The sequence below is a fragment of the Sebastes umbrosus genome, chromosome 21 (genome assembly GCF_015220745.1).
Source record: "Sebastes umbrosus isolate fSebUmb1 chromosome 21, fSebUmb1.pri, whole genome shotgun sequence".
Lineage (NCBI taxonomy): Eukaryota > Metazoa > Chordata > Actinopteri > Perciformes > Sebastidae > Sebastes > Sebastes umbrosus.
In genome coordinates, this window is record NC_051289.1 from 1,887,413 (window position 1) to 1,912,369 (window position 24,957).

The 24,957-nt window shown below is 38.8% G+C and overlaps 1 long non-coding RNA gene across 1 annotated transcript; it reads right to left on the reverse strand.

Annotated features, from left to right (window-relative positions):
* Positions 1-1,768: 1,768 nt before the first annotated feature.
* Positions 1,769-12,265, reverse strand: LOC119481014. Its single transcript, XR_005205056.1, has 3 exons — positions 12,127-12,265; positions 6,954-7,021; positions 1,769-1,804 (listed from the first exon to the last, which is right to left on the reverse strand). It is a non-coding gene; the product is annotated as an uncharacterized LOC119481014 (long non-coding RNA).
* Positions 12,266-24,957: the final 12,692 nt, after the last annotated feature.

The window sequence follows — 24,957 nt, forward strand, 5'->3', positions numbered from 1 at the left end:
ACAACATCAGTAGTTCTCTGATAGTTTCAGCTTCTGATCTGGACTACAGCTGCACCGTCAGCACTCGCTCAAACAAGAAGAGAACCACTTTGTTTAAACCCGGTAAGTGTTTCTAAGAAGACCGATTGAATCTGGTTCCAGATTCTGATGAGAAATATTTGATCACTTCTTCTTTTGTATCATTTCAGCTTCTATCAATGGTTCACAGACTGAAACAACGATCCCCTGCACGTCCTCAAACACTAAACTGACAAGCCTCATCTGGAGGTTCAACCACAGTCACATCATCCTGAAACAGACCAGAGCCGACGTCCCCTACACAGTCTCAGAGGAGTGGACTCAGCAGGTGAAGAGTGTGTCTGAGTCAGGAAGCCTCACGCTGCAGGACTTAACATCAAATCAAGAGGGGATATACAGCTGTGAGCTCAGTGATGCTGAGGAGACATACATAACCAACACTACTCTGAGGATAGAGAAACATCAAGGTGACGTAGCAGGAGGTGGGAACTTTAAAGAACTGTTATCTGTAATATCTGTATGTGTGAATACTTGGAGCGTGTATTAAACCAGACAGTTTGGAAACAGTTTCTCAGTTACTCACTGAGCTGCTGAGGAGCGTCATGAAATCATGAAATCATGAATCCCAGACAGGGTTCACTTCACACTCCTGCAAAACCAGCAAAATACAAACATGAGAAAATATAAAAATAACACCCAACTGTGGCTAAATCGTTTAAAACGCCAACATGTTTCGATCACTGTTGGTCTTCGTCAGGGCTAACAAACTTTTTGGGGGCTTAAACCAACTTTTCTTGGTTGTTAAAGCAGCAGTAGGCAGATTGGAGCAAATATAATTAAAAAAAGTTATTTTCAGAAAACGGTCGCTATATCGGGACAGTAGGACATGAAACAGGTAGCCTGAAAAAAATCAATTCCCTCTGTGTCCTCCGGTGTCCTCCGGTGCTCCTAACGGTATCTGCAAGATTTCACAGACCGGAGGAAAACCAGCAGTAAAAGCTGATCTGAGGTCTGCTGTCCATTTGCCGTCTATGAGAGCCGGCTGTCAATCACTCTGAACTCCGACCAAACGGTCAAACTAGGCAGCGCTGATCAAATATGAATCAATATTCTGTTACGTTAATGTCTATTTCTCTCCTCAGATGTTCTCACAATCATCTTGTAGTGCACGGTTTAGCTGTAAAATGAGAACGTTTGTGACGCCACTACCATTGTGAAATCTGGTGAAGGAACACCAAGTACCGGTCACATGACCGGAGCACAGCCAATAGGAACGCTCTCTCTCAATGAAATGACCTGTGATTGGTCAAAGTCTTCCGTCACGGGCTAGATGTTCTAAAGCTTGAAAACAGAGCCATGAGGAGGAGCAGAAGTCTAGTTCTCTCTCAGAACACTTGAATTACAATATGCAGAAAGGTTATTATGGGATTTTTGCCCAATGATGCCAAAAATATATACTGCCTTTAAGCCCTGAAGAAGACCTACAGTGGTCGAATCATATTGGCTTTTAAATGATTTAGCCACGACAATAAAGGCTTTCTTAATATATTTCCTTCCTCGTTGCCGCTTGTTTTAATATTTTGGAGTGCCTTCCTGTCTCTCTATAATCATATAATATTATAAAAATCACTTGCTGTTAATAAATAATGTGCTTGTATAAATGCAGTCGAAGAACCAAATAATCAAATGAATTAAATTTTTTTTGTTACACTCTGGTTGAGTGCATTATCTTTTATCTTCTGTTTGACTTACTGTAGGCGGCGCTCCTTTTACTTTGGAAAGGTTTCTGTAAAATAGAATCAATGTTATATTATATTAATTTATTTTTGTGACACATTACAGCTTCACGCTTCAGTAGTTGTCATTGCACTTGTGGAAGTTTGTTTGGTAGAAAGATGAATTAACTGAATCTTTTTGTGTTTCAGGCTCTTCTAATGCTGCAAACACTGCAGGCATTGCAGCTGGAGTGTGTGTAGGCATTGTGGTTGTGGTTGGGGTTGGGGTTGCAATCCTGGCGGTATTCTTCACTAAATATAAAAAGTCTAAAAAGGTAAATAATAATAATAATTCTGCCTCCACTTATTCTTTTATTGTGTGTGTGTGTTGTTTGTACTCATGATAATGTCTTTTGGATTCAGACAGGAACAAGTGCTGAAAGCAAAAGTGACCCAGACGTTAGAGACCCATTAAGGTAAATATACTGTACTAACAACAGCACTGCTGCACTAAAGGAGAATACTGTTGTCATTTACTTACAGCCAAGTCTACTTTACAATATTTGCACCGATCATTCTGCAGTGCACCGCATGCTGTAATCCATTTAATTAATTGATAATCAATTAAATCTTTCTCCTCAGTTAAAATTTAGCTTGAAGTTAGGGATGCACCGATTGTATAATTATGCGCCGATACCGATGTTTTTTGTTGTTGTTTATTTTGTTGTTATTTATTCCCCCTTTGGTGGCAGTGAAACAAAGACATCTTTATTATAAAGAAAACACCTGGACTGTCTTCACTCTTTAAGTAATTCAGCCCTTCATTCATATCTTGAATGAGCACAAATTAAAATCGTACAAATTTATGAAAAAGCATAAAAAGAACCTGAGCCTGTATAAACTACCTACTCAATGAGAGGAATTTATTACCTAGCCCAACAAAAACAAGAATCATAAATTAAATGTAATTAAATCAGCAGCTAACAACACTTCAACAACAGCGCCATCTAGCAGCTGTAGTCAAAAAAGCACCAGAGATTTGTCTCTTTGCCGTGGCGTCCGCAGGCAGGGTGTCAACAGTAGCCTACTTTATGGGTGAGAATTACAAATCTGCAATTAGCAAAAAGATCTTTAAGCCAAAAAGTTTTGTCAGGCCGATCGCACCCAGAGAGCAGCTGAGTTGACACTTTATTTCTAGCGCTGTCTGCTGTAACCCTCCAACATCGCATCTCCAGTTGCCCCATAGCTCAACACCATGTCCATGGTGTATCCATTCAGTAGCCTCGGTTCAGGTGTCAGGCAGCAAAGCACAACGTAATGCACGATTTTTTTTTTTTTTTTTATTAAATTGACTCGATAAAATGAGGAGAAAACGAATGTTTGCTGCAGAAGTTGTTTATAATGAAGAAGATGAAATGAGAGATTTGACGCTTTTCAGGACTGAATTCTGTTCAATTTTGTTTGCAGGCAAAATCATGAAGAAAAATAAAAAGATAAATACTTGAAAAGACAAAATGCACTACAACCAGCAGCTCTGAGGAGGCCAAAGAAACGCAGCATTTCTCTGAAGACTGTACTACATGAAGGAAGTTAACAGAGCTGGAGACAAATCCACCGGGGACTGAAGGATTAAATGACCTGATGGAGCAACAAACTTTGTGTCCTCCAGTATCTCAGGTCTTGTTGTGTGTCCTTCACTGGAAACTTGAAGTAGCAAAGCCCAAAACAGACCAATGTTTGTGGCTGAAATAATCAGAAGTTTCAGTGGGAACACGAGAGAAAAAGACCTTCAGCTCCGGAGAAGTTTGGCAAACATCTTTATCCAGACTGATTAACGAAGGACACTATGACCTTAAGACTCTGCACTATGTTGTTTCTATGCTACGGTACGTTTCTTTTATCTATTTATTTTGTGGGAGACTCTGGCTTATGAAGCAGAGCATGCTGTTCCTCCTCTACCTCACGTCCTCGTGCTCCACACTCGGACAAATCGGTAAAGAACAGTTTAAAATTCGTTAACGAAAACTATGACAAAATATGTTCGTCAACGACGAGACTAGGGATGCACCGATACCGATACCAGTATCAGGTATCGGGTCCGATACTGTGCTCATGCACTCACAAAACGGCTCCGATACCACTTTACGGTGGTGCGCCCGACCCCGCCGGGATCCCTCCTCAGCCTTGGGGTATGGCTTGCACCCTCTGACTCGCGCGTGCGTTAGACTCCTTGGTCCGTGTTTAAAGACGGGTCGGGGGAGAGAGGGCGCAGCGAGCCCTTTGTCCAAAGGGCGGCGAGGTCTGGGCGGGGAGCGCTGTAAAGCTGCGGCCGCGAGCAACCTTCGCCCCGAGACTTTCCAAGCCGACCTAAAGCTGGTCGCAGCGCACCGCCTCGTAAGCGGGATTCCCCAGCCCGCCGTGTGTCGCTCACACCCTCCAGCTGGCTGTTAACGAGGGTCTTTTGGCACAGAGAAGTACACGTATCAGTAGTCGGTATCGGCGAATACCCAAATATAGGTACTTGTACTTGGTCTGAAAAAAAGTGGTATCGGTGCATCCCTAGACGAGACGATGACGAGACGATGACGAGACGATGACGAGACGATGACGAGACGATGACGAGACGATGACGAGACGATGACGAGATGATGGCGAGACGGCATCGACGTCATTAAACAATTTACGGTGATGATATCAAGCATGCAATATCGCTTAAGGCTGCACGATTATTGACAAAATGATAATCCCGATTATTTATTGATTTTAGCGACAAATCAATTTTTTTTGCACTTTCACGTTTAAATAAACAGAGTGCTGCTTTCACTTCCATGTTGTATAAATTAAGGCTGCACAATGTTCGAAAAAACTGACACTGCAATATTTTTTTTCTGCGATATATATTGCAAAAAATGCAGGAATATTCAGGAATATCCATTAAAGTTAAATGCATCCATCTGGTATATTAGAGCAAAATTAAGGGGCTAGATCTATGAAGAATTTCGTGCTCTTGTAAACAATTTAAGGCTGTAAGGCTCATGAAATGTGCCAGACGAGGGCCAGCCAGCACCAGGGAGAGGATCCTCTGTCTCCGGCCCACCGAGTTGAATCCCCCGGGAGACACGAGTAATAGAGTATATTACTCTTCTACTCCGGACTGCAGCCACAGCGGGTGCACGCACAGCGGCATGACGGCTCCCCAAAAGTGAAGCCAAAACATCTCGATCGCCGGCTGGTGACTGTGGCACTTGATTTGATATGCAGTAGAGTTTTCTATGACCAAAGCACGCATTTTAAACGTCAATATTGCAGGCGATCGTGTTTATTTTGATATTGTGTCAGAGGTCAAATATCTGGGAATCATTATTGACTCCAATCTAACCTTTAAAACACACATAAAAAAAGTAAGTCAAAGAGTTAAGTTTAGTTTAGCGAATTTTAAATATATAAGAAACACAATGACTTTTAATGCCGCTAAATTATATGTGAATGCCATAATCATGTCGCATCTAACATACTGCCTCACAAGCTGGGGACAAACCAATGGCTCAACACTGAAGCCATTGGAAACCCTGTACAAGCAAACCCTTAAAGTTTTGGACCAGAAACCGAACAGCTCACATCATTGTACCATCCTACGCAAACACAAACTTCTGAGCTGGGAAGATGTAATAAAATACAGGAACATCTGTCTGGTCTTTAAAATCCTGCATAATTTAGCTCCTCCTCCACTTAATTCATTCATAAACCAACGCAATAATACTGGTCAGATCACTAGAAGCACCACACGTGGTGACTTATCGGTCCCATTCAGTAAAAGCACATTTGGTCAGTTATCATTCTCTGTTAGAGCACTACAAAATTGGAACTCACTTCCCACCCATATTAAAGATATACATACATACTCCACTTTTACATCCAAGTTAAAAACATGGTTTGCCGACAATTACAACTGCATACACTAACATATGGCTGTGTGTTATTTGCGTCATGATCATGGATGCTGCCTGTCTATACGTGCTGTCTGTCTGCATCCCTGAATGTGATTGTACTGATGTTTTATTGTATGTTTTGATTATATGTGCTGTCTCTGCATGATTGTACTGATGTTTTACTGTTCTCTTTTATCTTTATTGATCTATCTTGTTTCTTCTCTGTCTTAACTCTTTCCTTTTAATCAATGTGCTGTAATGTATTGTTCTTTTTAGGGTGCCTATTGTCATCGGGCCGGGGACTACAGCTGGATATTAGCCATGTTGGCTAAAGCTGCCCTTTTTACTGTTATTGCTACAGTCAATTAATTGGGATTGTCCACGATATAATAAACTAATAAACTAAAACTAAACTAAACTATTTAATCATGATCACGATTAATAATTGATTATTGTGCAGCTCTAATATCGCTGACGGATAACGACGAGACCACAATGTGGTTTAAAAACATAAACATTTTACCAAAATCTATCTTTATTTTTGTCCCCTTCTTTGACACCTTCTCTTCCCCTCTCTCTGTCTCAAAAACACACACACAACGCACTGTGGTGGCGGCGCTCAGTCCGTCTCTGTCCTCCTTGTCTTTAACCTATGAAGGATAAAAATGACTAAAATGTGACTAAAACTAATAAGTATTTTCGTCTTAAGAAGAAGTAAAAAATAAAACCACATACGGAAAAAGTGACTCACAGAGAGAAAAGGAAGTATTCTAATTATAAGCAAGTAAACTCATACATGCTAAATATGTGGACTTTTCACAGATAAATCATCAGTGCCATGTGAACATCTCATAAAAAAGATGAATTATATTACATGCTAGAGTGAAAATCAAAAGAATTATACCTTTAAATCTGAGAAAATAAATAAAAACTACTTCGTTGTTCGTCATGTCTAAAACGCGTCTCAGTTTCTGCACTCTAAATGGATTTCCATGAATATTGGTACAGTAATTTAAGATCATAAGAGCATTTTTTTCCACTATCATCACTAAATTATTGCTTGTTTGAAAATGATTCGATGCATTGTGTGTCTCTCTTATAACAGCAGGCCTGTGTGCGTCTACGTAGCCCCATGTACTGACTGCATTATTTGTATTGCATTCATTCAGCTGCCATTTGCGTTATGTTTGATACAACTTGTCTTCATGTATTGTATGAAAATAAACAAGTAGGTGCTTGACTACCTGCAAATACAGTGAAGTATGAGTAGCAGACATGTTGTTTTACTGACCTCTTCTGGATGAGAGTTTCCTCATCTGCTGCAACGTCCAGCGGTGATTTCAGAGTGAACTTCAGCCACTGGAGGTCAAACAAAACAAACAGCATTAATGGAGCTGCTACAGACGTCCGGACCGCAAAAACACTGATTAAATAAAGACATGAAATCTTGGTTATATTATAACAGCAGACATGAAATCAAGCTTTTCTTTGTGGACCTTTTGTTGTTTGTTTTATAATTTTTTTTTTATTGAAATCTGTGTTGATATCCGTTTTGTATTTAATTAAAAATAATTTTTAGGTTGATGGCAGTGACTTTATGATTTTATCTATAGGGGTTGGAGAAGGTTTTTTATTTGTCTTTACTATGGTTGCAAGGTAGAAACTGTTCATGGGAATTAACAGGAAATAATGGGTCTAAAGTGGAAATGTCATATGCAGATAGAAACTAACCTTTTATTAGATCATAAGACATAATCCATACATACAGTGTGAAATAGGCCATGTGGTATGGAGGACAAAACCAGCTAAATTAAAAAAAAAAAAAGAAATAAAATAGAAATGTATAATGAAAAGAATACTGAAATAAATAGGTTTGGGGAAATAAATAAAGGGTGAAATGCAGTGGGAAAAATCAGGCATAAATAAATACATACATTTAAAAATAAATATAAAATTAATAAAAAATGTTATGAATAAGAAATAAATAAATAATAAATGCATAAATAAATAAATAAAAACTAAATGCAAAAATAAATAAATACATTTAAAAACCAATCAAAATAAATACGTAAACATATAAAAGGGAAAATTAAACAGAAGAGTAAATAAATAAGGGAATTAATAAAAGATAAATAAAAAAGCAAATTAAAACAGAAATATCAATTTATGTGAATTAATTACTGGCTTCATTTATTTTTAATATTATTTTTGCTACATTTAATGGCATATCATGAATAGCATATTTTATTTATCGAGTCATTTATTTTGTTTATTGTATATTGTATTGATTTACAGAGTTGATAACCAGCTTCGTAGGACCGCTAAATGTGATCTCATTTGTTAGGGTTAGTGAAGCCAGATAAGGAGAAGATACCCCGGGTATGTTGAACTCGCTTCGTAGTACAGGCCTCTGCACTTAATGGTATTTTTAGCCACATTACTGTAGCTGCACGGCTCTAGGGATGGAAATGTTTCAGTCCAGACTGAAATATCTCAACAACTATTGGATGGATTGCCAAGAAGTATTGTAGGAGGTCACTTTTCAGATCTAGATAAGATTGTATTCACTTCCAGACTTCACCTTTTGCAACACATTTTGATCCGTCAACAGCAGGCAAAACGTTTAGAACTTGTAACCTTTTCTAAGAGAAACCACCACATCACATCACACTAGTCCTGGCTGCTGGTTACCAGAGAGTTTTAGGATTTATTTTAAGATTATACTGCTTGTGTTTAAAGCCTCCTGCCTTATCTGTGATCAACTAACTCTCTATGAGCCTGAGATCCTCTGACAGGGCCCAGATACCGCTTTAAACATCTTGACTAATCATTAAAAGGCGGCCGCGCCCCTCAGCTGTGGAAAAATCTCTAACGTCTTTAAAAATCTCTTCTTGAAACTCAATTTTATCTCATGGCTTTTTTTTTTAACTGATTGTATAATTGTTTTAATGATTTTATCATTTTTTGTATTTTATTTACTTGTAACTTTATTTTTGAGAGGTGAGATACACATTTTAAATAAACGTTATGTAAGGGATAATGTACAGCGAGCCGGTCATTGTTGTGAAAGAAAGCCCAACAGGGTGATGCCGCACCCCGATGCGAAGCAGAGGGGTCTCTCATCGCCCTGAAGGGGATTCTTTTACAACAATGACCGACTAGCTGTACATTATCCTGCTTATTACACGGCTACTTACTTAAAAAATCAATAATTTTACATAAAACGGTCTACCAGAGTCCAACATCAGAGCTGCGCCCATAGCAACGGTCTCTTATACATAGCAACGGTCTCTTATACATAGCAACGGTCTGCTATAAAGAAATAATAGAACGCTGTGATTAACCAATCAGAATCAAGTATTCAACACTGCGGTGTAATAAGATAATTTAAGGATTAAGGATTATAAAAAAGGTGTTGAATGAAAGATATTCAAGGTATTGTATCAAAGTTAAAAATTCCAGTGTTGGGACAACACCAGATCTTTTATTAATTATATAAACTAACAAATATTGCACTTCCTGTGATTTGAAAATTGCAGGAGGCCATATTGTGATTTTTATAAAATTTCAATCAACTGTGAAGCCCTTTTAAAAATTAAACACATGCAACCTGATGAGCCATTGTAAACCGCCTCTGCTTGGCTGTGAAGGTCCCAGATCAAAAGGGGGTGAAAAAAACAGTCTTCTTTGCTAAAAAACTATTTTTTATCAACATGCTTCTACTGAGGATTCTTGGTTGTGTTACTTTTATGTTGTTTGTTTTCATTCATGTTTTGTTGATTAAGGATTATAAAGGATTATAAAAAAGGTGTTGAATGAAAGATCCCCACACCCAAGAGTCAACACACTCACGCCTTTCCCTTCTGTTCTGTGAGCATACTTGAGATGTCACATCAGATAACTGGTCATACCAGTCAGGTGGCCTTGGCATCGTGACCACGGTGAAATTCCTATTCTGTGCAGTGTATTAAACAGTGTCGACGGAGGTTTAAAAGGAAGGATGACTGGGCTCAAGCGTGTCGTGTTCGTTGTGGTCCTGACCTTCCTGCAGAGCCTTGCAAGAGGAGGTGAGTGAGGCGTTCAAAGCCCGTCTGACCAGGCTAAACAGAAATAACAGACATGTCATGTTTACCGTCTTTCAGATAGTTTTGGTGTTGTGTGCCAACTTGTTTCTGGAAATACAACCAGCTGTTTATGACTTTTCCGTGTATGGGGGTGGAGGAAGAAATCAAATCAAACATGTCAAAATATTGACAAATAACACAGAAACTATATGCATATGGCTACATATCAGAGGGAAAGACATATGTGTCTAATTAACTGTGTTTTATAGCTGCATTAGAAATATTCTGAATGTCTTGTGCATCATTTAAAGACACATTTATCTAAAATTAAGTCTTTGGACACTTTAGGATCCCCACTAGGGTCTAAAGTAAAGTTGATTTTAATAAAGTTTGGCTGCACAACATTAGTCTGAGTTACTTAGACTAATCTTTAACTTACAAATACAACAAGCTCATACTGAAATCTTTGCATTAGGCTTAATAAAAAAACAATATCTGTATTATTTACAAAAATATACGAACGACTTTCTTTTAATTTAGGTCAAAGGTCAAGTGGCAAAGATCCAAATAAAGTCTTGGATTAGGAAACCATTTTCATTGACAATCAAATATAAAGAACGAATTACAGGTAACACCTGAACTATAGTAAAATAAATCAGCTGTAAAGTAGGAAAGGACTGAGAGGATTATCTTGTCACTTTTAAGTGGAATGCAGGAGAACCTGTTGAGACACACACCGTAGTGAAACCAGAGCCACACAAGAGTATGAATCAGAAGTTAATCAGAGCCAGTTGGATAACCTGCAGCTGACAAAAGATTCATTGTTTAAATTCCTGAAGATGATGACATTTCCTCAGAAGAACCCAACCCGTCACTCTCATCCTCATTTCAATCATATTTCAGTGCATTCCTTTCTCACTTGTTTTTAATTTCTCTCCAAAAAAGCAAAGTAATAAAGTAACTTGCAATATTTTTTACTTACTCATGCAAGAGAGTGAATGTACATAAGTACATGTGGGAGCATGATACGTGTCCACTGTATGTATTGTGTGTATCTGTGTGTTTTACATGAAAACAGTGGGGCTGTCAACTGAATAAAATATTTAATAGCAAATTAATCAAATGTTTTATCTGTTCAAAATGTACCTTAAAGGGAGATTTGTCAAGTATTTAATCCTCTTATCAACATGGGAGTGGACAAATATGCTGCTTTATGTAAATGTATATATATATTTATTATTGTAAATCAATTAACACAAAACAATGACAGATATTGATCCAGAAACCCTCACAGGTACTGCATTTAGCATAAAACAATATGCTCCAATCATAACATGGCAAACTGCAGCCCAACAGGCAACAACAGCTGTCAGTGTGTCAGTGTGCTGACTTGACTATGACTTGCCCCAAACTGCATGTGATTATCATAAAGTGGGCATGTCTGTAGAGGGGAGACTCGTGTGGGTTTCTCCTCACCAAAATGTAGTCCTTCTCGACAAGCTAGTATGACATAGCTGGTACCAATGGATTCTTTAGGTTTTTTTAGTTTCATATGATCCCAGTATCTTCACTCTGGCTTTAAAACTGAACTACAACCTCTGAAAGATTGATTGCATTAATGCATTAAAGAAATTGCATGAAATTAGTGGCATTAAAATGAATTTGCATTAATGTGTTATCGCGTTAACTTTGACAGCCCTAGTAAACAGCGTAACATGCGCAGGCTTTAAAAACTACTTTATATGTGAGTGTGTTTATCAGAACTACTGTAGCAGTAGTGGGCAGGATTGTTTTTTGCAGTGGTGGAAGAATATTCATAACAATGTTTTCATTAGTGTATAATCACCTGAAACTAAGAATGGTTGTGTTTTCGTTAGCTTCATACCTACGTAGGGAGCTGGTCCTCTTCAGGGTGTTCTGGCCCGTGCTCTCTCACACAGTAGTAAACATTTTGGCTGCTCCAAACGCCATGAAAAACACTCCGCTTCTATGATCCATTTGTTTTTAGAAATTCTGAATTTAATATTTTCAAAAACAGAATAGGGGCAATAGTCTGGAAACATAAATGTTTTTCCATACTTATCCACCCCTTTAATTATTAAAATCAAGTTCCATACTGCACAGGAATCCTGAACATATGCAACATGACGAGCCATTGTTTACTGACCTCAACAGACATGCTCTTACTGAGGATTCTTGGTTGTGTTACTTTTATGTTCTTTGTTTTCATTGATCTTCTTTGTTTGTTGCGCAGCACAAAGTAACGTTGTTTGCTCATTAAATACATTTTTGTTGTTATGTATTGTTAATACAGGGACTAACATTACACAACTGGATGTCTCTTTACCTGATGTGTTGCAGATGCTGTGGACTGTGTTTTCAACGAGAGCTGCATCTTACCGTGCAGTTTTCAGGCTGGTGATGAAGTGGTCATCCACTGGATTCAGGTGACAACCGGAAACATTCCGGCCCACTCCTACTACCACGACAAAGACCAGTTGAGCCGCCAGGACGAGAACTTCAAAGGCAGGACGGCGCTGTTCACAGACCAGATCTCCAAAGGAAACGCCTCGCTCCGGCTGACAAGGGTGGGGGTTCAGGACCATGGCAGATACAAGTGCTACACCGGCACCGCCATCAGCCGCATTGATTCATCCATCAACCTAAACGTGGACGGTATGAGAAACAAACAGTAAATACAGGAAACACTAACAAATATCAATAAATCATTCAGTTAAAATGTCCTGTTATCACTCCAGAACTTTACAGAACTGAGAAATATGACATGAGCTTTTCTAACTGCATGTTTTGTGAATCAAAAGTCAGATTGCATGAACGTATAGGGATGTTAATAATTAACCGTTTAACCGTTAACCGACATTAAACATTTTAACCCATTTATGCTATCGGTTAAAACGGTTAAAATAAATATTAATAATTAATTAAAAAGCTGAGAAAAACTCAGAGGAGCAGCTCGTCTCTTTAAGGAGATGCATGATACAGGGAGTCGGCTCCCGTCTATGGCTCGCTTGAGCGGAGCGAGTTGTAGCCTCGTATCATTTATTCACCAACAAATAAACTGTACATACACTGTCTGCTACACCTATGATCACAGCTATAACGCCACCGATAAACCAACACTCCCCGCCGCCACACACGGTCTGTCGGACACTCTTAAAAGTTACGCCGCAATGACAGAGCGGCGGCAAGCACAAAGCTACCAGCAGAGCTACAGCTGCTTACATAGCACAAAAACACACTCTGTTTGTGGGATAATAGCTGTGCTACACCAGCACCGAGACTGGTACCACATCATTTATCAACCTAAAAGTGGACGGTATGAGAAAGAGACACTCAAGCTTAGGGAGCAGAAGATGTCAATTTCACTACAGCTGACTGCTATCTCACACATTTCCACTTCGAAAGCCATTTCATAAAAAAAAAAATAATCCTTTTTTCTTTCTTTTGTTTGCAGCTCCGGTCCGTAAAGTCGACATTCAGCAGGTAGAAAACAGGATGACCTGCAGCTCAGAGGGGATCTACCCTGAGCCAAAGCTCACCTGGTCCACCAACCCCCCATCCACCGTGACCCTTCAGAACAAAACCACAGTCCAGCAGAATGAACAGCAGCTCTACAACATCAGTAGTTCTCTGATAGTTTCAGCTTCTGATCTGGACTACAGCTGCACCGTCAGCACTCGCTCAAACAAGAAGAGAACCACTTTGTTTAAACCCGGTAAGTGTTTCTCATGTCCCTCTGTGTCCTCCGGTGTCCTCCGGTGCTCCTAACGGCATCTGCAAGATTTCACAGACTGGAGAAAAACAAGCAGTAAGAGCTGATCTGAGGTCTGCTGTCCAGCTGCCGTCTATGAGAGCCGGCTGTCAATCACTCTGAACTCCGACCAAACGGTCAAACTAGGCAGCGCTGATCAAATATGAATCAATATTCTGTTACGTTAATGCCTATTTCTCTCCTCAGATGTTCTCAGAATCATCTTGTAGTGCACGGTTTAGCTGTAAAATGAGAAAGTTTGTGACGCCGCCGCCATTGTGAAATCTGGTGAAGGAACGCCAAGTTCTGGTCACATGACCGGAGCACAGCCAATAGGAACGCTCTCTCTCTGAAATGACCTGTGATTGGTCAAAGTCTCCCGTCACGGGCTAGATGTTCTAAAGCTTGAAAACAGAGCCATGAGGAGGAGCAGAAGTCTAGTTTTCTCTCAGAACACTTGAATTACAAAATGTTGAAAGGTTATTATGGGATTTTTGCCCAATGATGCCAAAAATATATACTGCCTTTAAGCCCTGAAGAAGACCTACAGTGGTCGAATCATATTGGCTTTTAAATGATTTAGCCACGACAATAAAGGCTTTCTTAATATATTTCCTTCCTCGTTGCCGCTTGTTTTAATATTTTGGAGTGCCTGGATTGTCTTCCTGTCTCTCTATAATCATATAATATTATAAAAATCACTTGCTGTTAATAAATAATGTGCTTGTATAAATGCAGTTGAAGAACCAAATAATCAAATGAATTACATTTTTTTGTTACACTCTGGTTGAGTGCATTATCTTTTATCTTCTGTTTGACTTACTGTAGGCGGCGCTCCTTTTACTTTGGAAAGGTTTCTGTAAAATAGAATCAATGTTATATTATATTAATTTATTTTTGGGACACATTACAGCTTCACGCTTCAGTAGTTGTCATTGCACTTGTGGAAGTTTGTTTGGTAGAAAGATGAATTAACTGGATCTTTTTGTGTTTCAGGCTCTTCTAATGCTGCACGCACTGCAGGCATTATAATTGGAGTGGTTTCCATTTTGATTGTGGTTGTGGTTGGGGTTGCAATCCTGGCGGTACTCAACGCTAAATATAAAACACTCATTTGTAAAAAGTCTAAAAAGGTAAATAATAATAATAATTCTGCCTCCACTTATTCTTTTATTGTGTGTGTGTGTTGTTTGTACTCATGATAATGTCTTTTGGATTCAGACAGGAATACGTGATGGAAGCAACGGGTTCCTGTGACCTTGACGCTGGAAACCCATTAAGGTAAATATACTGTACTAACAACAGCACTGCTGCACTAAAGGAGAATACTGTTGTCATTTACTTACAGCCAAGTCTACTTTACAACATTTGCACCGATCATTCTGCAGTGCACCGCATGCTGTAATCCATTTAATTAATTGATAATCAATTAAACCTTTCTCCTCAGTTAAAATTTAGCTTGAAGTTAGGGATGCACCGATTGCATAATTATGCACTGATACCGATGATTTGTTGTGTATTTTGTTGTTATTTATTCCCCCTTTGGTGCCAGTGAAACAAAGACATCTTTATTATAAAAAACACTTTAAGTAATTCAGCCCTTCATTCATATCTTGAATGAGCACAAATCAAAATTGTACAAATTTATGAAAAAAGCTTTTAAAGAACCTGAGCCTGTATAAACTACCTACTCAATGAGAGAAATTTATTACCTACTCCAACAAAAATAAGAATCATAAATTAAATGTAATTAAATCAGCAGCTAACAACACTTCAACAACAGCGCCATCTAGCAGCTGTAGTCAAAAAAGCACCAGAGATTTGTCTCTTTGCCGTGGCGTCCGCAGGCAGGGTGTCAACAGTAGCCTACTTTATGGGTGAGAATTACAAATCTGCAATTAGCAAAAAGATCTTTAATAAAAGACCATAAACAAATGCTTTATATTTGAAAACGTTCTATATTGGCCGCCATTCATTCGAGCAAACCCAAAAAGTTTTGTCAGGCCGATCGCACCCAGAGAGCAGCTGAGTTGACACTTTATTTCTAGCGCTGTCTGCTGTAACCCTTCAACATCGCATCTCCAGTTGCCCCATAGCTCAACACCGTGTCCCAGCCTCCATTCAGTAGCCTCGGTTCAGGTGTCAGGCAGCAAAGCACAACGTAATGCACAATTTATACATTTTGTTTTTATTAAATTGACTCGATAAAATGAGGAGAAAACGAATGTTTGCTGCAGAAGTTGTTTATAATGAAGAAGAAGAAGAAATGAGAGATTTGACGCTTTTCAGGACTGAATTCTGTTCAATTTTGTTTGCAGGCAAGATCATGAAGAAAAGTAAAAAGATAAATACTTGAAAAGACAAAAAGCACTACAACCAGCAGCTCTGAGGAGGCCAAAGAAACGCAGCGTTACTCTGAAGGAACTGTACTACATGAAGGAAGTTAACAGAGCTGGAGACAAATCCACCGGGGACTGAAGGATTAAATGACCTGATGGAGCAACAAACTTTGTGTCCTCCAGTATCTCAGGTCTTGTTGTGTGTCCTTCACTGGAAACTTGAAGTAGCAAAGCCCAAAACAGACCAATGTTTGTGGCTGAAATAATCAGAAGTTTCAGTGGGAACACGAGAGAAAAAGACCTTCAGCTCCGGAGAAGTTTGGCAAACATCTTTATCCAGACTGATTAACGAAGGACACTTTGACCTTAAGACTCTGCACTATGTTGTTTCTATGCTACGGTACGTTTCTTTTATCTATTTATTTTGTGGGAGACTCTGGCTTATGAAGCAGATCATGCTGTTCCTCCTCTACCTCACGTCCTCGTGCTCCACACTCGGACAAATCGGTAAAGAACAGTTTAAAATTCGTTAACGAAAACTATGACAAAATATGTTCGTCAACGACGAGACTAGGGATGCACCGATACCGATACTGATACCAGTATCGGGTCCGATATCTGATACCAGTATCAGGTATCGGGTCCGATACTGTGCCCATGTACTCGCAAAACGGCTCCGATACCACTTTACGGTGGTGCGCCCGACCCCGCCGGGATCCCTCCTCAGCCATGGGGTATGGCTTGCACCCTCTGACTCGCGCGTGCGTTAGACTCCTTGGTCCGTGTTTAAAGACGGGTCCGGGGAGAGAGGGCGCAGCGAGCCCTTTGTCCAAAGGGCGGCGAGGTCTGGGCGGGGAGTGCTGTAAAGCTGCGGCCGCGAGCAACCTTCGCCCCGAGACTTTCCAAGCCGACCTAAAGCTGGTCGCGGCGCACCGCCTCGTATGCGGGACTCCCCAGCCCGCCGTGTGTCGCTCACACCCTCCAGCTGGCTGTTAACGAGGGTCTTTTGGCACAGAGAAGTACACGTATCGGTAGTCGGTATCGGCGAGTACCCAAATATAGGTACTCGTACTTGGTCTGAAAAAAAAGTGGTATCGGTGCATCCCTAGACGAGACGATGACGAGACGATGACGAGACGGCACCGACGTCATTAAATAATTAACGGTGATGATATCAAGCATGCAATATCGCTTAGGGCTGCACGATTATGGACAAAATGATAATCCCGATTATTTATTGATTTTAGCGACAAATCAATTTTTTTTGCACTTTCACGTTTAAATAAACAGAGTGCTGCTTTCACTTCCATGTTGTATAAATTAAGGCTGCACAATGTTCGAAAAAACTGACACTGCAATATTTTTTTTCTGCGATATATATTGCAAAAAATGCAGGAATATTCAGGAATATCCATTAAAGTTAAATGCATCCATCTGGTATATTAGAGCAAAATTAAGGGGCTAGATCTATGAAGAATTTCGTGCTCTTGTAAACAATTTAAGGCTGTAAGGCTCATGAAATGTGCCAGACGAGGGCCAGCCAGCACCGGGGAGAGGATCCACCGTCTCCGGCCCACCGAGTTGAATCCCCTGGGCAGACACCAGTAATAGAGTATATTACTCTTCTACTTCGGACTGCAGCTGCAACATCCAGGAAAGTTTTTCACAGGCTGCTGCTGTAGGGTGCATGCACAGCGGCATGACAGCTCCCCAAAAGTGAAGCCAAAACATCTCGATCGCCGGCTGGTGACTGTGGCACTTGATTTGATATGCAGCAGAGTTTTCTATGACCAAAGCACGCATTTTAAACGTTAATATCGCAGGCGATCGTGTTTATTTAATCATGATCACGATTAATATTCGATTAATTGTGCAGCTCTAATATCGCTGACGAATAACGACGAGACCACAATGTAGTTTAAAAACATAAACATTTTACCAAAATCTCTCTTTATTTTTGTCCCCTTCTTTGACCCCTTCCTCTCTCTGTCTCAAAAACACACACACACACAACGCACTGTGGTGGCGGCGCTCAGTCCGTCTCTGTCCTCCTTGTCTTTAACCTATGAAGGATAAAAATGACTAAAATGTGACTAAAGCTAATAAGTATTTTCATCTTCAGACTGACAAAATTAACACGGGTACAGAAGAAGTAAAAAATAAAACCACATACGGAAAAAGTGACTCGCAGAGAGAAAAGGAAGTATTCTAATTATAAGCAAGTAAACTCATACATGCTAAATATGTGGACTTTTCACAGATAAATCATCAGTGCCATGTGGACATCTCATAAAAAAGATTAATTATATTATATGCTACAGTGAAAATCAAAAGAATTATACCTTTAAATCTGAGAAAATAAATAAAAACTACTTCGTTGTTCGTCATGTCTAAAACGCGCCACAGTTTCTGCACTCGTGTTAAATATTTTGTATAACAACAAAAACTAATTGGTATAGTAATTTAAGATCATAAGAGCATTTTTTTCCACTATCATCACTAAATTATTGCTTGTTTGAAAATGATTCGATGCATTGTGTGTCTCTCTTATAACAGCAGGCCTGTGTGCGTCTACGTAGCTCCATGTACTGACTGTATTATTTGTATTGCATTCATTCAGCTGCCATTTGCGTTATGTTTGATACAACTTGTCTTCATGTATTGTATGAAAATAAACAAGTAGGTGCTTGACTACCTGCAAATACAGTGAAGTATGAGTAGCAGACATGTTGTTTTACTGACCTCTTCTGGATGAAAGTTTCCTCATCTGCTGCAACATCCAGCGGTGATTTCAGAGTGAACTTCAGCCACTGGAGGTCAAACAAAACAAACAGTATTGATTTTATCCAAAAGGTGAGGGAGAAGGTTTTTTATTTGTCTTTACTAGGGTTGCAAGGTAAAACTGTTCATGGGAATTAACAGGAAATAATGGGATTAAAGTGGAAATGTCATATGTAGATAGAAACTAACCTTTTATTAGATCATAAGACATAATCCATACATACAGTGTGAAATAGGCCATGTGGTATGGAGGACAAAACCAGCTAAATTAAAAAATAAAAATAAATAAAATAGAAATGTATAATCAAAAGAATACTGAAATAAATAGGTTTGGGGAAATAAATAAAGGGTGAAATGCAGTGGGAAAAATCGGGCATTAATAAATAAATAAATACATACATTTAAAAATAAATATAAAATTAATAACAAATTAAATGAATAAGAAATAAATAAATGCAAAAATAAATAAATACATTTAAAAACCAATCAAAATAAATACATAAGTAAATACATAAATATATAAAAGGGAAAATTAAACAAGAGTAAATAAATAAGGGAATTAATAAAAGATAAATAAAAAAGCAAATCAAAACAGAAATATCAATTTATGTCAATTAATTACTGGCTTCATTTGTTTTTAATATTATTTTTGCTACATTTAATGGCATATTTATTCATAATTTTATTTATCGAGTCATTTATTTTGTTTATTGTATATTTTATTATATTTATATTATATACTTACATCAAGATAATTATTTTTTGAATTACAAGTTCTCTCAAATGTTATGTTTAAATATGCAAATGATGCATTATCTAATGGTAACTTTTGGTGGATTTAGGAGAAATCTACAGACGCAAATAGAGTATTAAGGAGTAAATTAAACACCTAAATGTGTATTTTGGATGTTTTCTTTCCACGAGTCCAAAAGAAGCCCAAAATCTTAAAACTGAGCAGTGCATAAAAAATATGTTTTTGCCTTAAGTGTCTCACTTTTTATGGGCATTTCCCCTCAAATAAGTTCACTATTAAAAGCTATAATTTTTATATTGAAATTGTGTAAAATTCCCAGAGTTTAAATTCCCTTTGCAACTTAAATACACCTTTCACTTGTCGTCATGGAGATGACATCAGTGACATCATGTTTTCTGTGATACCTTAACACAACACAAATGCATACCTGAGGCCTTTATTACGAAGCAGGATTTGTGGTTAGCGAGGTAACTTCAGGTTTAACCCTTCAGGGTTTTCCGTCCTACGAAGGTAGATCAGGTTATGTTCCAGATAAGAGATCAACTCGTATAAAAGCACCTCCTACTGACCAATCAGAGCTCGATGCGGTGATTTTATGATAATATTACACAAATATGAAGAAGTTACAGTCATAATCCAGACTAAAAACAACACAGTTAAAACTGACAAATTCAGGAAGGACAGCTGACTTTATGCTGTGGGTTTACTGCTTTGAATTATATTTTTATATTTATTTTTTTTTACTTGCTCTTGAATCTGTTTTACACTGCCTGAGAGGGGGGGGGGACGCAGCTGGAAGAAGGTTGAAATAGTCATACACGCCAACTCTTGATCAAAGGGTATAAATGGTAAATGGACTTGCATTTATACCGCGCTTTTCTAGTCTTCCGACCACTCAAAGCGCTTTACACTACATGTCAGTATTCACCCATTCACACACTGATATCAGAGGCTACTAAAGGTGCCAACTTTGCCCATCAGGATCTAATCTAAATATACATTCACACACCGATGGCTATGCCTTCGGGAGCAATTGGGGTTAAGTGTCTTGCTCAGGGACACATTGACATGTGACCCGGAGCCACCCTCAAAGAAGTGTAATCCATTCATCTATTACACTCCTAAAAGCTGTTTATATCTAGACGTCTGTATCTGACTTTTGTGTGTTCCGTTAAATTACTAAATCTGTTCATTTATGCATTCATACATCTGGAGTTTTTTCTTTTACCAGCTGTCCTTCCTGTATTTGGCAACTTCAACTGAGTTAATTTTATTCTGGATTATGTGTTTAACTTCTTCGTATTTGTCTAATATAGTTTCTTCCTTTGTAAAACGTGCTGCTCTGCCTGTCTGTCTGCAAGTCTGCGGACTTGTCCATATCTGTGACTGAGAAACCCTGGGTTGATTTACCGAGTTGATAACCACCTTCATAGGACCGCTAAATGTGATCTCATTTGTTAGGGTTAGTGAAGCCAGATAAGGAGAAGATACCCCGGGTATGTTGAACTCGCTTCGTAGTACAGGCCTCTGCACTTAATGGTATTTTTAGCCACATTACTGTAGCTGCACGGTTCTAGGGATGGAAATGTTTCAGTCCAGACTGAAATATTACAACAACTATTGGATGGATTGCCAAGAAGTATTGTAGGAGGTCACTTTCACTTTTCAGATCGAGATAAGATTGTATTCACTTCCAGACTCGCCTTTTGCAACACACTTACTTTGATCCGTCAACAGCAGGCAAAACGTTTAGAACTTGTAACCTTTTCTAAGAGAAACCACCACATCACATCACACTAGTCCTGGCTGCTGGTTACCAGAGAGTTTTAGGATTTATTTTAAGATGATACTGCTTGTGTTTAAAGCCTCCTGCCTTTATCTGTGATCAACTAACTCTCTATGAGCCTGAGATCCTCTGACAGGGCCCAGATACCGCTTTAAACATCTTGACTAATCATTAAAGGCGGCCGCGCCCCTCAGCTGTGGAAAAATCTCTAACGTCTTTAAAAATCTCTTCTTGAAACTCAATTTTATCTCATGGCTTTTTTTTTTAACTGATTGTATAATTGTTTTCATGATTTTATCATTTTTTGTATTTTATTTACTTGTAACTTTATTTTTGAGAGGTGAGATACACATTTTAAATAAACGTTATGTAAGGGATAATGTACAGCGAGCCGGTCATTGTTGTGAAAGAAAGCCCAACAGGGTGATGCCGCACCCCGACGCGAAGCAGAGGGGTCTCTCATCGCCCTGAAGGGGATCTTTCACAACAATGACCGGCTAGCTGTACATTATCCTGCTTATTACACAGATACTTACTTAAAAAATCAATAATTTTACACAAAACGGTCCGCCAGAGTCCAACATCAGAGCTGCGCCCATAGCAACGGTCTGTTATACATAGCAACGGTCTGCTATACAGAAGTAACAGAACGCAGAACGCCGTGATTAAACAATCAGAATCAAGTATTCAACAACGCCGTGTAATAATATAATTTAAGGATTAAGGATTATAAAAAATGTGTTGAATGAAAGATGCCCACACCCGAGAGTCAACACACTCAAGCATTTCCCTTCTGCTCAGTGAGTCACTTGAGATCTCACATCAGATAACTGGTCATACAAGTCAGGTGGCCTTGACTCTGTGCAGTGTATTAAACAGTGTCGACGGAGGAGGTTTAAAAGGAAGGATGACTGGGCTCAAGCGTGTCGTGTTCGTTGTGGTCCTGACCTTTCTGCAGAGTCTTGCAAGAGGAGGTGAGTGAGGCGTTCACAGCCCATCTGACCAGACTAAACAGAAATAACAGACATGTCATGGTTACTGTCATTCAGATAGTTTTGGTGTTATGTGCCAACTTTCTGGATATACATCCAGCTGTTTATGACCTTTCCGTGTATGAGGGTGGAGGAAGAAATCATGTCAAAATATTGACAAATAACACAGAAACTATATGCATATGGCTACATATCAGAGGGAAAGACATATTTGTCTAATTAACTGTGTTTTATAGCTGCATTAGAAATATTCTGAATGTCTTGTGCATCATTTAAAGACACATTTATCTCAAATTAAGTCTTTGGACACTTTAGGATCCCCACTAGGGTCTAAAGTAAAGTTGATTTTAATAAAGTTTGGCTGCACAAAATTAGTCTGAGTTACTTAGACTAATCTTTAACTTACAAATACAACAAGCTCATACGGAAATCTTTTGCATTAGGCTTAATAAAAAAACAATATCTGTATTATTTACAAAAATATACGAACGACTTTCTTTTAATTTAGGTCAAAGGTCAAGTGGCAAAGATCCAAATAAAGTCTTGGATTAGGAAACCATTTTCATTGACAATCAAATATAAAGAACGAATTACAGGTAACACCTGAACTATAGTAAAATAAATCAGCTGTAGAGTAGGAAAGGACTGAGAGGATTATCTTGTCACTTTTAAGTGGAATGCAGGAGAACCTGTTGAGACACACACCGTAGTGAAACCAGAGCCACACAAGAGTATGAATCAGAAGTTAATCAGAGCCAGTTGGATAACCTGCAGCTGACAAAGGGTTCATTGCTTAAATTCCTGAAGATGATGACATTTCCTCAGAAGAACCCAACCCGTCACTCTCATCCTCATTTCAATCATATTTCAGTGCATTCCTTTCTCACTTGTTTTTAATTTCTCTCCAAAAAAGCAAAGTAATAAAGTAACTTGCAATATTTTTTACTTACTCATGCAAGAGAGTGAATGTATGTAAGTACATGTGGGAGCATGATACGTGTCCACTGTATGTATTGTGTGTATCTGTGTGTTTTACATGAAAACAGTGGGGCTGTCAACTGAATAAAATATTTAATAGCAAATTAATCAAATTTTTTATCTGTTCTAAATGTACCTTAAAGGGAGATTTGTCAAGTATTTAATACTCTTATCAACATGTGAGTGGACAAATATGCTGCTTTATGTAAATGTATGTATATATATATTATTGTAAATCAATTAACAACACAAAACAATGACAGATATTGTCCAGAAACCCTCACAGGTACTGCATTTAGCATAAAACAATATGCTCAAATCATAACATGGCAAACTGCAGCCCAACAGGCAACAACAGCTGTCAGTGTGTCAGTGTGCTGACTTGACTATGACTTGCCCCAAACTGCATGTGATTATCATAAAGTGGGCATGTCTGTAGAGGGGAGACTCGTGTGGGTTTTTCCTCACCAAAATGTAGTCCTTCATGACAAGCTAGTATGACATAGCTGGTACCAATGGATTCTTTAGGTTTTTTTAGTTTCATATGATCCCAGTATCTTCACTCTGGATTTAAAACTGAACTACAACCTCTGAAAGATTGATTGCATTAATGCATTAAAGAAATTGCATGAAATTAGTGGCATTAAAATGAATTTGCATTAATGTGTTATCGCGTTAACTTTGACAGCCCTAGTAAACAGCGTAACATGCGCAGGCTTTAAAAACTACTTTATATGTGAGTGTGTTTATCAGAACTACTGTAGCAGTAGTGGGCAGGATTGTTTTTTGCAGTGGTGGAAGAATATTCATAACAATGTTTTCATTAGTGTATAATCACCTGAAACTAAGAATGGTTGTGTTTTCGTTAGCTTCATACCTACGTAGGGAGCAGGTCCTCTTCAGGGTGTTCTGGCCCGTGCTCTCTCACACAGTAGTAAACATTTTGGCTGCTCCAAACGCCATGAAAAACACTCCGCTTCTATGATCCATTTGTTTTTAGAAATTCTGAATTTAATATTTTCAAAAACAGAATAGGGGCAATAGTCTGGAAACATAAATGTTTTTCCATACTTATCCACCCCTTTAATTATTAAAATCAAGTTCCATACTGCACAGGAATCCTGAACATATGCAACATGACGAGCCATTGTTTACTGACCTCAACAGACATGCTCTTACTGAGGATTCTTGGTTGTGTTACTTTTATGTTCTTTGTTTTCATTCATGTTCTTTGTTTGTTGCGCAGCACAAAGTAACGTTGTTTGCTCATTAAATACATTTTTGTTGTTATGTATTGTTAATACAGGGACTAACATTACAAAACTTGATGTCTCTTTACCTGATGTGTTGCAGATGCTGTGGACTGTGTTTTCAACGAGAGCTGCATCTTACCGTGCAGTTTTCAGGCTGGCGATGGATTGGTCATCCACTGGAATAAGCTAAATGCCGTAGACATTCCGGCCCACTCCTACTACCACAACCAAGACCAGATCAGCCACCAGAACCAGCGCTTCAGTGGCAGGACGGCGCTGTCCAATGACGAGATCTCCAAAGGAAACGCATCGCTCCAGCTGACAAGGGTGGAGGTTCAGGACCAGGGCAGATACAAGTGCTACACCGGCACCGCCATCGACCACATTGACTCATTCATCAACCTAAACGTAGACGGTATGAGAAACAAACAGTAAATACAGGAAACACTAACAAATATCAATAAATCATTCAGTTAAAATGTCCTGATATCACTCCAGAACTTTGCAGAATTGAAAAATACGACATGAGTTTTTCTAACTGCATGTTTTGTGAATCAAAAGTCAGATTGCATGAAC